We start from the raw sequence: 16,321 nt of genomic DNA, 5'->3' as shown, positions 1-16,321 counted from the left end.
ACCTGCTGAGAGCACTTGCATCATTTAGCTCGGGCCTAGGACCGGAACCAGACCGGGGGAGGTTTCGCAATACATTCCGGCCTGTATGTCTCCGCAGCAGTTAATGCAAAAACTGTGCTCATTTCTTTTTCTTTTGTTATTACAATTATAACGTTCATCCTGCCTTCGACTTCGAATTGCTCACGCAAGGCAACCCTCGGAATATAACATCAGTCTCTCGTACTTTTCATAACACTCACTCTTCACCGAAAGCACACTTGTGCAGTTTTCGAGAATTCAGTTCGGAGCTGACACTTACACTCACCCGATTATTCGGGCCAGTTGCTATAGCATTTTCGAACTGTAAACGTTACCTTTGACAGAACGAGCGCTCGGTTTCCATTACTTATTCTTCAGGCGGGAAAAGCATTTGTAGCATGGTATTAGTAACAACTTTACTTTCAAGCAAAAAATGAAGTGAAATCAGCTCTTTCCCGGTTGTTGGTTGGGTGGACGATTAGGTTTTCCGTGATTTGCTGAGGGTGTTGTCCAGGGGGGGGGGGGGGGGGGGGGGGGGGCTTGGGATGTATCTGCCTGTGTTTGTGGAGGATAGCCAGCAGTACAACGGGCTTCAGACAGTTCTTGTAGAGTGTTACGGACCCCCCATGCGGAGGAGCCTGTTGGTTGAAGTCCCTTGAGGCGGATTTAGGCCCGATTTGTCATCAGCATCAGCCTGACTACGCCCACTGCAGGACAAAGGCCGCTCCCATGTCTCTCCAATTTACCCTGTACTTTCCCAGCTGCGGCCACCGTATTACTACACATTTCTTGATCTCATCCTCCCACTTAACATTCTGCAACCCCCTGCTGAGCTTGCCTTCTCTTAGCCACTCCGTTACCCATCAGGGCCAGCGGTTATCTTGCCTTCGCATTACATGCCCATTTCTGCCTCTTGATTTCGACTAGAATGTCATTAACCCGCGTTTGTTCCCTCGCCCGCTTCCAATTTGTTAACGTCACGCCTATTATTTTTCTTTGCATAGCTCGCTGCGTTGTCTTTAAGCTGAACCCTCTTTGTTACCCTCCACGCTTCTGCCCCATAGGTGAGTACCGGTAAGATACAATATGGTTGTAGACTTCTCTCTTGAGGGGTATTGGTAAACTGCCATATGCGCTTCACCTCATTCTTATTCTTCTAGTTAGTTCCCTCTCATGATCATGATCAGCTGTCACTACCTGCCCTAAACAGCCATATTTTCTTCCTAGACGGTTGAGTATAACTCATTGATCATACTTTGCAGTTCATACCCTGATCGACTTAGCAAGGCAATATCATCAGCGAATCGCAGATTACTAAGGTATTCTCCGCTAAATCTTATCCCCATCTGGTCACATTCCGGGCCCCGGAATACCTCCTGTAAACATGCGGTTAATAGCATAGGCGAGCTCGTCTCTCCCTGTCTTATTAGCACGTTTACTCTTTCCTCTTCTATCTTTGTGAGGTGGAATATAGGGCAGTGAGTATACCATTCTGCTAATCACGAATGCTTGTTTGGTATTTTTTTGATTAGCCTGATGCTTTGATGTGTCATGACCGTGTGTTTGGACAAACGTTCCCAGATGCGGAGTTTCTGTACCTCCGATACTGGGAGGCCGTCGACCGTCACTTGTATAGAGGGCTTTCCCTTTTTGTGACGGCCCGCAGTCGGGTGGAGCAGCAGGATTCGGTCAGCCAGTGTGCAAGGCCTATACAGGCCACGCAGTCCGTACCGCTTCCGCTTGGAGGCTTTCCTCCATTTCGCCGGCATTTTGGCGTGGTCGTCTGCGTAGGAGTGGGATCCGCTCTAATTTTCGGCCCATGGGTATGGGAGTGGTGTCGAAGAGTAGTGGAGATAAAACTCAGCCTTGGGATGTGCCCCTGCTTTCTAGAGCTAACGAGGGGGATTGTGTGGACCCAAACCATATCTCCGCCGTCCTGTTACTCATAAAGGCGGTTAAATACGCGTGTGTTCTAGCCCCTACACCTCAGTAAGATAGTGCGTTTAGTTTGGTTTCGTGCGTCTGCCGTGTCTCAGGTGTAGAATTTCTTCTGAGTAGGGGTGTGCGAATATTCGAAATTTTCGAATATAATTCGAATATTTTTTTATTAATCGTGTTCGATTCGAAATCCACATATTCGTGTTGTTTCGATTATTCGACACGACGCGAATATTCTACTGCGAGCACCGGCGTTTATTTTGGTCCGCAAGTCCTATCGACAGAGACATAACAACATGGCGGCGCCCAGAGCAATGCGTAACGTTGGGTTCTAGGCACTACAGTTGGGCCATGCAGTAGCTGACTGCACTGGTGAACTTTTTTGTGGGTATACCTGCGAAGCTGGTATAGTCAGAGCAGTGCACGAAATACCTCGCAATACGAGCCAGTTCAGTGCCAATTGAGAGGGCATTTTCTGTAGCTGGAGAAGTTGTTTCAGATAGAAGGGAACTACTTCTGCCTGACCAAGTAGAGCAGCTGACAACCTTTTATGTTCATCCCAGCAACGCGCTTTTGTGCTTATGGCAAGCTAGCCTTGATCAATGCTGTGTCCTAGCCACCTTATCTGATATTTTCACTCTTCTAAGAACAGTGCTCGAGACTGATACTTTTTGTGCAGCCACACGCACCTTTCGTGCTCATTTCATCACTGATAGTTGAACTGTGATGTTCTTGGGTGCTCAAATAAATGTTTTGTAGTGGTTAAATGTGTCTGTCCTTGATTATTCGTATTCGATTCGTATTCGAAAAATTTGATATTCGCACACCCCCACTTCTGAGATTTGAAGCATCACGTCCTGCGTCGTGTACAGTTTGCTTCTCAATCCCAGCCTCGCATGGGGGAAGAGGCCGTGTTTTAGCATGTGGGTTTGGAAACGGCCGAGGATAGCGTGTTCGTACAGTTTTCCTAGGCACGAGGTGACCGACATGGAACGGAGGCTTGCCAATTGAACTGGTTTACCTGGTTTTAGAATAAAGGTGACCTTAGCGCAGGTCCATTCCGGGAGGGGGTGCCCCTCTCCAGTGTTCATCGAAAAGCTTGGTTACGGCTTGAACCAAATTTTCGTCCAGGTTCAGTAATGTTTTGTTGGTGATTTTATCCGCGCCCGGCGACGACATGGTGCGCAGCTTGTGCATACCTACTCTCACTTCCCTTGTCGATATGTCTTCGTCAAACGCGGGGTTCAGAGGGCTTGAGTATTTGAGGGGTAGGCTTCTAGCTGTGGTTGTAAGATACCCGTCTTTTAAGTTTTGGATCAAAGCGCTGTCTTCCACATTTAATTTCTTGGCGCTGCGATTTACGTTACGTTGTTGGGAGTCTTTAGTGTTTTATGCTTCTAAGAGGCAACGTAGAAGCTTCCACGTGTTTTTCAGTCCCAGATTTGCAACCGCATGGAAGCAAATCCAGATTTGCTTCCATGCAGTTGCAAATCTGGTCCCACTGTTGACGGGTTAGGTGTACTGCGTGTGCTTCAATCTTTTTCCTAAGGCTGCTATCCTTAGTTTAAGAGGCCGTGTTTGTTTTTCAGCCATCTTTTTTGCATACTGGAGTGTGTTTCCCACATGTGGACAAGTCTGCTGTCCACGATTTTCGTTTCCCGATTACTCGGGATGTGGCACTTCCGACGTCCTATGTGAGTGCATTCACCCAGTTTGCAAGGTTCTCTATCTCAGTAGTGGATTTCTTCCGGAGATTCCAGAATTTATTCCAGTCTGTGATTTTTAGTGTCCTTTTTGCAGAGGGAGAGATTGACTTCAGTGCGGAAGTTGTTTGAATGTTGTAGTCGTCGCTGCATAGGGAGGTCTGCGTGTTGGTTCACAAACACTGTGCGATGTTTTTGGTGATCGTGGGATTGGGTTGGTGTTTAGCTGTGCGCTGTTGTGTATCGTTAACGGGTTAGGGCCTCATTTTGCATTAATGTCCAGTGTTGCGATTCTTTTCTGCACTCTTGCTTGTAACCCCAGCTTACGTTTCTTGCGTTAAAATCTCCTCGGGTTCTTCGCGCGGTTGTTTAGCACTTTTGTAATAACCGCAAGCAGAGGGGGCGAAGGGGGGGGGGGGGGGGGGGGGCTCCGCTGCTTTTTGGCGCTGTGACGACCCCACATAATGCGCAGGTCCACACGGGACGGAGAGGCAAGAAGACACCGAATGGCTCAGTTTAAACAAAATGATGTAATCAATAATTATACATTGTACATCAGAGGCTGGGGTGCCCGAGCTTACGTGGCGACGCCGTCATGGGGCGATGGAGGGTCGCCGGAGTTGCGATCCGTCGGTGGCTGGCAGAAGCTGCGCGCCGTCCGGCTTCGGCGCTGAAGGACCCTTTTCCGTGAACGATCTCGTCCTCTGCGTGCCTTTCGTCCGCACTCGCCAGCTATATCTGCTCCGCCGGCCACGCCCGATCTCCTGTCTTCCCGACTGGAATGTTTCTTTCTTCCTCCTTTCCACGGCGGCGCCCTGCGGCATCCCCGACATCCCTCGTTGGAATGTCGTTTGTCTCCCGCCGGCAGCTTTCTTCTCTTGTCCTTGTACGGCCAGGCATGCCTAATTGGGCTGGCTTTCCCTCCGGCCGGCGCCTTTGTACCATTGTACCCCTTCAGTGGCTTGCCGCCGCTGGGGGCTCCGTCTAGGCGGCGCCGCCGAACGCGGACCGTTTAAGGGGAGACAAGGGAGTAGGACGGTTGAGCACAAAGAAGATTCCGACGAAGATATGGGCCCTGGTATTTCACGCACGGAACGTCACACTCGCTCACCCTCCAGAAGAATGTTCTCCGAACATTTGAGTCCAGGCAGCTCCCCTTCTTTTTCTGAATCGCCTCGCACATTCCGTCCGACAAAACACTTTTCGCAGCACACAACACCACTGCACTGCACCATATGCCGCAGCTGTCATAACTGGCGTCTCCAGGGGCAGCACTGATCTTCTTTCACAGACAAACATGAAACTCAGCACCCAAGCCTCTCCTTGCTAGTCCAAACTGGACGAAATAAATTTACCACAGTTACAAAGGAGCTCCCACTTCCAGCACAATCACGGCACAGACAAAAAAAAATATATAGAAAACGAAAGGAAGTCGGGCATGTTCTGCATCCTGTAAAAGTGTTACTTAATGGCAGAAAGGTTTAACTAGCAACTCCGATATTTTAACACATAAGCACATAGCAATGTTATGAGCTGCAGCATTACACAGTCTTAACCAGTCCCCAACTCCGCTCTGTTTACGCCATTAGTCCGACTTAGCTTTCCGATTTCGAAGCGGATATCGGCGTTCATGAGCCGTACCAAGTAATTCTGTGACCCCTTGTCTGCTTTGAGACTCGCGAGGGCTCGTGGCAGGAGCCTCTCTTGGCGTTATCTGCGCGGCAACCTCGCGCGCTCCTTCCTCCAGCAATGCATGAAGTAAATCCGGTGGCATTCCTGCCGTAACCTCTGGCGCTTGCCGAACAAATGCAGGAGAGGGCGCTTGCCGAACAAATGCAGGAGAGGGCGTTTCTTGCGAACAATCTGCGCGCTCCGCTTCACTTCGGTCCCCATCAAAATCTGCGCTTTCCCCCTCCTCATTTCGTGAATACTGAACCGGTGCCGACTTGAGGCGATTTGCGTGTATCCTTATCAAGCGGCGGTTCACGTCTCGGACCCTGAAGTTTACCGGAGAAAGCTTCTCGACAACCTCGCACGGTCCTCTCCACCTCGTCTGGAACTTACGAGCCAACCCAATCTGTCTTTGGCAGTTTTCGATGTACACGCTGTCCCCCACCTCAAACGGCGCGTCTCTAGCACCGCGATCGTGCACCTCCTTCCTGCGCTTCGCCGCTTTCTTTAAGGCCTCCTTTGCGATGTCCCTCGCCACTTGCAAGCGCGATTCTAGCTCAACCTTATAGTCGTCCAGTGAAGCGTATGGGACACGACGGGGGCCCTCTGGCACTTCACTAGGCTGGTCCGGGTCTCGGCCGTAGAGAAGAAAGAATGGCGATTCGCCCGTGCTCTCGTGTGCTGCGGAATTGTAGGCAAACATTGCATACGGGAGCCACAAGTCCCAGTCCCGCTGGTCGCGCGAGACAAAATGCGACAGGAACCCGGCCACGGTTTGGTTCAGTCGCTCCACCGCGCCGTTGCAAGCCGGATGGTACGGTGTTGTCTGCTTCTTAGTGATCTTAAGCAGCTCGCAAACTCTCCTCATTAGCTGCGACACGAAGTTCGTTCCCCGATCTGTCAAGAGTTGCCTCGGAGATCCATGTCGGAGCACGATCTGTTCGACAAATGCTCTTGCAACCGTGTCTGCTTTCTGATCTGGGAGTGCTACCGCTTCCGCGTATTTTGAAAGGTGATCGACAAATACTAAAATGTACCTGTTTCCAGAAGTGGTCGTGGGCAATGGGCCCATTATATCCATACCTGTCCGCTCGAAGGGAGCCGAAACCTCAGGGAACGGCTGAATTGGTGCTGGCCTGCGTCCCTTGGGTGTTTTTCTTTCGAGACAGGAATGACACTTCGCACAGTAGTCTCTAACATCCTGTCGCATGCCACTCCAAAAGTACAAACGCTCGACGCGCCTGCGTGTCTTCGCTACGCCAAAATGACCGGCGCACGGCGCATCGTGGAACGCGCGAAGAACCCTTTCTGTCCACGACCGAGGTATGACGACTCTCTCCCAAGCGGTTTTCTCTGGTCTCCCTTTCCTGGTTGGCCTCGTGCGCCGACACAGGGTGCCGTTTTTGCCAATGAAATAACCTAGCTGTTCGGGGTGAGATGGTGCGCCCTCTAAGCTTTCGATTATTCGCTTCAGGTCAGGATATTTGCACTGCTCTGTGCGTAATTCGGCGGGGTCGACTACGGGGACAAACTCATCTATAGCTGACACGGCAGCTGTACGGCTGAGCGCATCAGCATTCAGATGTGTCTTTCCTGACTTGTGCTCCACCTCAAAGCAGTATTCCTGCAGCTGTAGATTCCATCTAGCGAGTCGCGAGCTAGGGTCCCTGACACTCATCACCCATTTCAGAGGATGGCAGTCTGTGACTAGCTTGAATTGGCGGCCGTAAAGGTAGCATCTGAAGTGCTTTACTGCCCAGACAACGGCGAGGCACTCCCTTTCTGTAGCTCCGTACTTCTGCTCTGTGGGGCTCAGCTGTCGGCTAGCAAAAGCCACGGGATGTTCTTTGCCCTCGATAACCTGAGATAACACAGCACCAACTGCTAACTTTGACGCATCTGTGGCCAAAACGAAGGGCAAATTAAAATCCGGGTGGCGCAACAGCGGTGCACTCATTAGCTTCCTCTTCAGGGCCCCAAAAGCTCCTCGTTTTTGCACCAGCGAAAGGCGACATTTTTGGCTGTTAAGGCAGTGAGCGGCTTAGCGAGCTTGGCGAACTCCTCTTGTGCCTTCGGTAGTAACCGATCAGGCCGAGAAACTGCCGGACCTGGCGGACACTAGTCGGGGATGGAAAATCCGAGACACATCTTAGTTTCTCAGGGTCCGGTCGCACGCCGTCAGCTGAAACAATGTGCCCGAGGTATTTCACCTCGTTTTTGAGGAATTGGCACTTAGAAGGCTTCAGCTTGAGACCAGCTCCTCTTAGTCGCACCAAAACCTGCTCAATATCGCGCAAGTGGTTCTCAAAACTGTCACTGTATATGATTATGTCATCCATATACACGAAGCACAGCTTCCCCAGAAGACCCGCCAGGATAACATCAGCGGTTCTCTGCCAGACAGCAGGGCTGTTGACCAGACCCATCGGCATTCTTTTCCATTCATAGTGCCCTGAGGGCGTGTTGAATGCCGTTTTCTCAGCATCTGCCGGATCCATTGCTATCTGCCAGAATCCCGCCGCCATGTCCACTACCGTGAAGTACCTGGCAGAGCCCAGCTGAGAAAGCGTCTCCTGTATATTGGAAATGGGGTATGGATCGATGCGAGTTACGGCATTTAGTTTGCGGTAGTCCACCACCAATCGATACGAGCCATCTGGCTTTTCCACCAATAGTGCCGGTGCTCCCCATGGTGACTTTGAGTGTTCGACAATGCCGCGATCAATAAGGTCCTGCACCTGCCGCTCCATCTCCTCACGTTGGGAGTAAGGAATCCTGTACGCACGTTGGTAAACGGGCGATGAAGTGCCGGTTTCTATCCTGTGCTTTATAACGCCACAGCAGCCCAAATCCAGGTTGGACGCGGCGAATACCTCTGGGTAGTCGTTCAGCAAACCAGCCAGAGCCTCCCTCTCCCTGGATTTTACGTGGGAAAGATCGAACAACGCATTTGGAGGAGCCGAAGGACTAGCATGCTCTACAGTTGCGAGTACCGTATCGGTGGGCTCATGTGTCTCTATCGCAGAGGTGAAGAAAGCCAATGTTTTGTTCCTGGGAAGGCTCAGTGGCTGCTGGCTACAGTTAACCACCCGTAGGGGCACTCTGTGGGCGTCATTAACAGTCACGAGGCACGCGGCTGCCTTCAGTCCATTACTAAGAGAGTCGACCGGTTCAAGCACTCCCACGGCGCCGCTCTCTACATCTGCAGGCACATAAGCGTACAAAATGTGCTCCGACCACGGAAGGACGACAGCCTCATCGACCAGCTTCACGGCAACCCGCGAATATACCTTCTCTAATGATCCCACTGTTTGACGGGTGTCAATATCGGTACTGCGAACCTCAGCCCTGCTCCTGTTCAAAAACGGAACTTTTGAGCCCCCCGCATTAACTTCTTCTTCAGAGAATGAGACTACTACCTTCCCTTTTCTCAAAAAATCCTGCCCTAATATACCTGACACTCCGTTTGGCAGAGACACCGAGTCCGGGCATACGTAGCAGGGGTGCTCCAATGCAATTCCGCCGAGAGTGAAGTGTAACCGGTAGAGCCCACTTATGCCAAGAGGATCCCCCGTTATGCCTACAAATTTGGTTGCCATACCACCAGACGCTTCCAACACCTCGCGATCCCCTTTCCTTCGAAGCGTGTTAAAGCTGCTTTCCTTAAGCAAGGTCACCTTTGACCCCGTGTCTATCAACAATTCCATGCAACAACCGTTTAACTTGCAACGCACAACAGGGCATGCCTCGTCGGCCACACAAACCACCACCACCTTATTACCCACTGCTCCCTCCCCACACTCATCAGGATGGGGAGGACAACCTAGTTTTTTGTCCCTGTATCTGGAGCCTCGCTGTAGGCTTGCTTAGGGCGTATCTCGCCTGCTTCTCTTTGTGGCTCCCCACGGCGCACGTTTGGGCAGAACCTTGCGATGTGTCCGCGACCCTGGCACGCGAAGCACGCGATTTCTTCGAAATCTCGCATACCGCGCCTGCAGCTTTGTGGCGGTCTCCGGTTTCCAGCGAATGGGCGCCGTTGAGCGCCCGCTTCAACCTGGCGTTCCACCTGCTGAGATAGCAGCTGCTCTAAGCGATCTAACCGCTCTGTCAAGAGAGCAACCTCAGGGTTGGGCACCGCTCTCTCTATGACGCGAACTCTCGCTGCGGCCGCCGTTAGCGCCTCATTTCGTTCCTCATCCAATGCGGCCGCCACGGCTTGGTCGAAATTTCTCGGCTTGCGCGAGAGCACGAACCGGCGCACGGGGTCTTGCAGACCAGCCACAAACAAAGCGGTCATTTCCTCTTTAAGTAGTTCCTCCGCGTATTTCTTCTTTAGCTGGTCTCCTTCCTCCTCCCTACTCAGCGTATCGCGAGCTAGGCGCTGAAGCCGCGACGCAAATGTTCGCACGTCCTCCCCTACCATCTGTCCGGCGTCACGGAACCTCTGTACCCGCACATGACGTGGTTCAGTGTCGAAATGCTCGAACGCGAGCTTCTTAAATTCCGCAAATAATTTTGTGGATTTTTCTTTTTCGTCTCGCCAAGCAAAATCATGAGCAGCTCCTGCCATCTTACACCTCGCCATTCCCAGCATTTGAGCATCGGACCATCCTCCCATTTTCCCAATCTCTTCTAGCATGGAAAAGAAATCGCAGATTGGAAGCCCTGTCTTATCCCCCGTAAACGTCGGAATGACGCTTCCTAATGCCAGCATGCTTGCTCCGAGCGACGGCTGTGGAGTGGGAGCTCCGTCAGTTACAGACATTTTTTTTTTCCGCTCCAGCCCTCCGGTGCCTCAAGCCTCTCAAATGGGGGTCGAAGTCGCACAATCAGTCCCGTGATTCTCCTTTGATTACAATTTTGAAGTCATGAATGTCGCAGCATTCAGAGGACATTTGCTTTTGAGACCCCACTTCTGACACCAGTGTGACGACCCCACATAATGCGCAGGTCCACACGGGACGGAGAGGCAAGAAGACACCGAATGGCTCAGTTTAAACAAAATGATGTAATCAATAATTATACATTGTACATCAGAGGCTGGGGTGCCCGAGCTTACGTGGCGACGCCGTCATGGGGGCGATGGAGGGTCTCCGGAGTTGCGATCCGTCGGTGGCTGGCAGAAGCTGCGCGCCGTCCGGCTTCGGCGCTGAAGGACCATTTTCCGTGAACGATCTCGTCCTCTGCGTGCCTTTCGTCCGCTCTCGCCAGCTATATCTGCTCCGCCGGCCACGCCCGATCTCCTGTCTTCCCGACTGGAATGTTTCTTTCTTCCTCCTTTCCACGGCGGCGCCCTGCGGCATCCCCGACATCCCTCGTTGGAATGTCGTTTGTCTCCCGCCGGCAGCTTTCTTCTCTTGTCCTTGTACGGCCAGGCATGCCTAATTGGGCTGGCTTTCCCTCCGGCCGGCGCCTTTGTACCATTGTACCCCTTCAGTGGCTTGCCGCCGCTGGGGGCTCCGTCTAGGCGGCGCCGCCGAACGCGGACCGTTTAAGGGGAGACAAGGGAGTACGACGGTTGAGCACAAAGAAGATTCCGACGAAGATATGGGCCCTGGTATTTCACGCACGGAACGTCACAGCGCGCTGTACGTGTTGAGGATGAACAAGCTGGGGCTTCTTCTGCTTTGGGACGGAGGGGGAGATGCAACGGTTTGTCTGATGTTGCCATCAGACCTCGGGATGCATCGGGCGGTTGGTGTGTGTGTAGTGTTTTATGGCGCACAGGCAACTAAGGCCATCATGCGCCAAGCATACGGTGTTACGTAAATTTTTCCGCTGAATTTTATAGAAAAGTGAAGAATCATCGGTGGTGTAGGGGGCCTAAAACGTTAGTGCGACCTAGTGATCACATAGGAAAGAATTTCTAGAAATGGCTAATAGTAAAACCTTTAAAGGGGGTTGGAAACCTCAGCAGCTATCCTTGTTGTCTTGTTTTGTTAGCAGGAATTGGTCCGTAAGGTGTGTGTGGCCTATTCGGAGATGACAGAGAACCACTTGCTTGAAACGTTCCTGCTGCACACATGACTTCCATTCACCCTGAAGCTATCTTTACCAAGCGCAGTTTGCTATTTACTTCGTTTTTCCAAGGCGAATGCCCTTTTTTTTCTTAATATACGTTGTACTAAATTCGTGCAATCCTTAAATGGTATACATTGTTTATTTTGTCTTCCCACAAGCTTCAGCAGCGCACAAATCTGCTCTGTCGTTGCCTTTCATTCTGACATGACTGGGGACCCAGCATAATTTTGTCTTTTGCTATGTTGTGAATGGTGTCACCCAGTGACGGAGTGATTGCACTTCTAGAGTGAAGAGATGTCAGTACCATTAGGGGGCCTGTGTAAATAATACTGTTCGTGAGATTCTCGTTTACTATTTTTCCTGCAGCTGCACAAATGTCAGGACAGCGCCCGTCCTGTGTTTTTCGTGTTCCTTCTGTCCTCGTTCCGTAGCGCTGTTGTGAATCTATTTGTCAGGTAATGTGTCCTGTATATTGAGATTCTGGCATATCTCTTCGAACCGCAATACCAGCGGCCAGGTAGCTTGCGGTTTGTGGGTAAATAATATTCAACAACGACATTTCGCCACAACTGGATAGTATATATGTTTTGGTAGCGATTCTTCTGTATTCAAGGGAGGTTTCATTTTTTTCTGCACAGAGGTTGACTATGGGAGTTGTTCTGTATGCGCCACATGAGAGCGCTAGGCCTCAGTTTTGTACTCGATCCAATTTTTACGGCATGACAGACCTGCCCAACCGTACAGTGAACCCATAATCTAATAAGGAACGTACCAAACTGACAGTTGCAGGCGGAGTGCTCAGGCGGTCGCATTTATGATAAGGACATCAGATTTATCTTGTTGTGTTTTGATGAGCAAGTGATAGGAAAGGTGATAACTCAATCGGCTGGGGATTCGGGCGTCTGTCATGTTAAGGGTTCCCCTCTTCGACAGGCCCTGATTGCATATAGCAAATCTGCGAATTAAGCCTGCCGTTAATTTCGGTTTCCTTGTCCAGGAGTTCTGTATGAGGGTGGCACCCAAAGTGTCTTGTATATATAGAGGCCAAGGATTCCGAGTCTGTTGGCCAGGGGTGTGTCGCAGTGTATGCGTAGAACCCGTGGAAGTTGTCTGATCACGTGCAGTGATCATTCGAATGGAAAACACTTAACGCCCATAAAGGTCAGTTTCGAAGTGATAATATCAATTGTATATTGTAAAGTATTTTATGCCTCTCCTATGGAGCCTTTTGTCGTCCATGAAGTGGTGTCGTAGGTGTATAGTGCCGCGCGGAGGTCAGGTATGATAGTGGGCTAACGCTATTTCAGTAGGAGGGAGCAGAGAACTGCACCTTGTGGAGTGTCACCTTTATTAACCCTCCCAATCCAGAACACTCCACAAGGTGCAGTTCGTGGCTAAACAACTCACCAACATACCTGTCCTGGATGGGGACGGATGGTATAGTGCTGGCTGGAAAACATGTTCAAACAGTTTTTTCACGCAACTGATGAGGGAGACAGGGCAAAGGTTTCGGAGGATGACTGCCTTGCTGGGTTTGGGAATAAAAGTGATGTGTGCATGTTTCCAGGTGGAGGGCAGCGCTCCATCAGTTCCTAAAGTGAGGTGTCGTCAAGGTTGCGGAGGACCCTGTGTGTCATGTGGTCTGGTCCGGGGGCTGTTGGGCGGCGTATGGTAATCAGTGATCGTTCGACTTCATCAAGGGTGTTGTCCTTGTCGAGGTTCGGATTAGGCCGAGGGGGCCCAGGACAAGTTGTTGTTGTTGTTGTGTTGGGTTTATTGGCGCATAAGCATCTAAGGCTATCATGCGCCAAGAACAAGGTATGGAAACTTTGCTTGAGCAGAGTGTGAAAACAAAGTTGATAAAAACGGTGGTGTAAAGGGCCTAAGAGTTATTTTTATTACCTGGCTGATTAAATACAAACTTTTTAGGAATGGCTGTTTGCAGAAGCTTTTAAAAGTTGGTTAACCTCCGTGGACATCCTTGACTTGCCAAGGATCTCGAGGCCGCCCAACTACTCATAAAAACCTCAGCCTCCTTCTCAGGACTGAGAAAGTGGCTGAGGTGTATCGTTCTAAGTAGAGAAGCACAGGGTCGGAACATTACAGGTTTTGAAGAACACCGGCTTCCCTTAAAAAGCTAAAAACATCAAGCATACTAACGGGTGCATCTTCAGCTAAAATCAACGCTGGAAGAAATGGGATATGTTCTTTGTAAAATGTTGCAAAATATTTTTTTCTTCATGATTCAAGTTTTGTGCATGATAGTAGTATGTGGTTTATGGTAAGTTCATGTCCGCATTGCTCGCAAACAGGTTTGTCTTCTTTTGTGAGCAGGAAGTTGTGTGTGAGATGTGTGTGTCCAATACGGACACGGCATAAAATAACTTCAATGAATCGTTTTTGGTGTGAGCATGATTTCCATTCGCCTAGGATGGGTTTTACTAAATGTAGCTTATTTTTTCTTTCGATATTCCATTGCGACTGCCATTTATTTCTTAGCTTGCATTGTACCAACTTCATACAATCATTGTAGGGGATGTTCACTTTCCTTATTTCTTTGTTCCGAGCTTTTCCAGCACATTCATCTGCTTTCTCATTGCCAGCGATTCCAATGTGGCTGGGAACCCAGCAAAGTTTTATTTCTTGTCCCTGTATTGTGGCGCTTGTTATGTTGTGTATGATATCCCCAATTTGTGGTGTCACTGCATTGCTATGGTGAAGTGAGGTTAGTATGCTCAGAGAATCAGTGTAAATGATGCTGTTCTGAATATTCTCATTTATTATTTTTTCTACAGCCACCAAGACGGCGTAACACTCAGCAGTGAAAATGGATGCACAGTCAGGTAGCCGTACTATTTTTTCCCAATTAGTCTGAACTACAGCACTTCCGACGTAGTGTGCTGATTTTGATCCATCAGTATAAAATGCTTCATATTTTCCGTATTTTTCATTTAGTGCTAAATATTCTTGTAATATCTGCTCATGCGGTGTGTGTTTTTTCCGGAATTGTGTTAATGTGAAGTCGCACACAGATGGTAGGCAGTACCAAGGCGGGAGTGGATCAGGTTTGCGGGCAATATTAGGTAATATGTTCATTATGTCTAGTTCTTGGCATTTCTCTTCCAAGCGGAGAAGAAGTGGTCTGATTGCTAGAGGTTTGTTGGTAAATAGTGTTCGAGATGGACACTTCGTAACGAGTGGGTAACAGATGTGTTTAGGCTGGGAATGGATCTTTAAAATGTATGAGCATGTGAGCATTGTTCGTCTGTCTGCAAGTGGTGGTTCATTGGTTTCTACGTAAAGGCTTTTTATGGGTGATGTCCTGTAAGCACCAGTTGAAAGACGCAAACCCATATTGTGCACAGGGTCCAGTCGCTTCAAGTACGACGGCCTTGCTGATCCATACACTATGCAGCCATAATCTAAAACGGAACGTACTACAGAGCGATAAATCTGTAGAAGGCATACCCGATCAGAACCCCAGTGTTTGCGTGAAAGGACTTTAAGTATGTTCAGTGATAGCGACGCTTTCTTCTTTTCTGTTTTCTGTGGTGAGAAGTGGAAACCATTCTTGTCTGCCCATGTTGCCAGTTTGTTGATTGTAAGTTGTACTTGTCTTTCACATGTAGATATATTGGAAGATGTGCACGCTATCTGAAGATCGTCAACATAGACTGAATATGTTATGGACCTTGGTATTATTTTGTTAAGAGAATTCATTTTTACAATAAAAAGGGTTGTGCTTAAAATACACCCTTGAGGCACTCCATTTTCCTGAATAAAATCCCTCGAAAGGGTTGAGCCTAGACGGACATTAAATGAACGGTTAGTCAAAAAGTCTTTAATTGAGTTCAGTATTCTGCCACGGATGCCAAGCTCAGCTAAGTCCTGGAGAATCCCGAACCTCCAGGTAGTATCATATGCTTTTTCTAAATAAAAAAAGACGCTAAGACAGTGTTGCTTGTGTATAAAATTTTCTCTGACAGTATTTTAAAGGCGGACTAGGTGGTCTGTAGTGCAGCATCCCTTTTTAAATCCACACTGATGGATATCAAGAAGTTCACCAGATTGAAGAACAAAGGTTAGTCTTATATTTAGGACACTTTCGAAGGATTTGGCAAGGCAACTGGTCAGGGCTATGGGTCTATAACTGCTAGGAGAAGTTGGGGGTTTACTAGGCTTAAGAAGCGGTACAATAATAGCTTTCTTCCAGGCTTCCGGTATTTTCCCAGATGTGAAAATTGTGTTAAAGAATCTTAAAAGTGCGTCCACGGCTGGCTCGGAAAGATGTGCAAGCATTTCATAATGTATTTCGTCGGGTCCTGGGGCAGTTTTTTTGCCGGCAGATAGTACTTTATTGATTTCTTGGAGGGTAATTAGACTATTGTATTCTTCATTTGCGCCTCCACTTGTTGGGAGCCTCTGTTTTTCAGCTGTGTTTTTGTATTTTAAGAAAGACTGTGTATAGTGAGATGAACTTGAGACTGCAAAGAAATGTTCCCCTAATATGTCTGCCTGTTCCTCTATGCTTGTTTGTGTGCCGGGTGTGGTTAAAAAAGGGATTGTGAATGGTGAAAAGGTGCCATTTAATTTTCGAACCTGCTCCCACATTTTTTTAGATGGAATCTGACTGTTGATAGATGAAACATAATTTTGCCATGAAGCTTTCTCGGCACTGCGACGGACGTACCGAGCTTTAGCTTTTGCCTTTTTAAAATTTAAGAGATTTTCATGTGTCGGATACCTGCGGAATTTACCCCACGCTCTATTTTGCTGTTTTTTTGCTTCTTTACAGTCTTTTGTCCACCATACTTTATGGTTTTGTCGCGCTACTCCTGACGACTGAGGAATAGCTGTGAGTGCGGCAGTTATGATACAGTTAGTGAACTTTTCGTTTATTTGGTCGATGGTGAGATTTTCTAAAAGTATATTTTCTAAATTTCCTTTTGCTCTAAAAAGTGACCAGTCGG

Source organism: Amblyomma mixtum, chromosome 1, assembly GCF_055824585.1.
Source record: "Amblyomma mixtum isolate Tamu chromosome 1, ASM5582458v1, whole genome shotgun sequence".
In the NCBI taxonomy this organism is placed as follows: Eukaryota; Metazoa; Arthropoda; class Arachnida; order Ixodida; family Ixodidae; genus Amblyomma; species Amblyomma mixtum.
The sequence above is the reverse complement of the archived record's forward strand: the minus strand, read 5'-3'. Positions refer to the sequence as shown.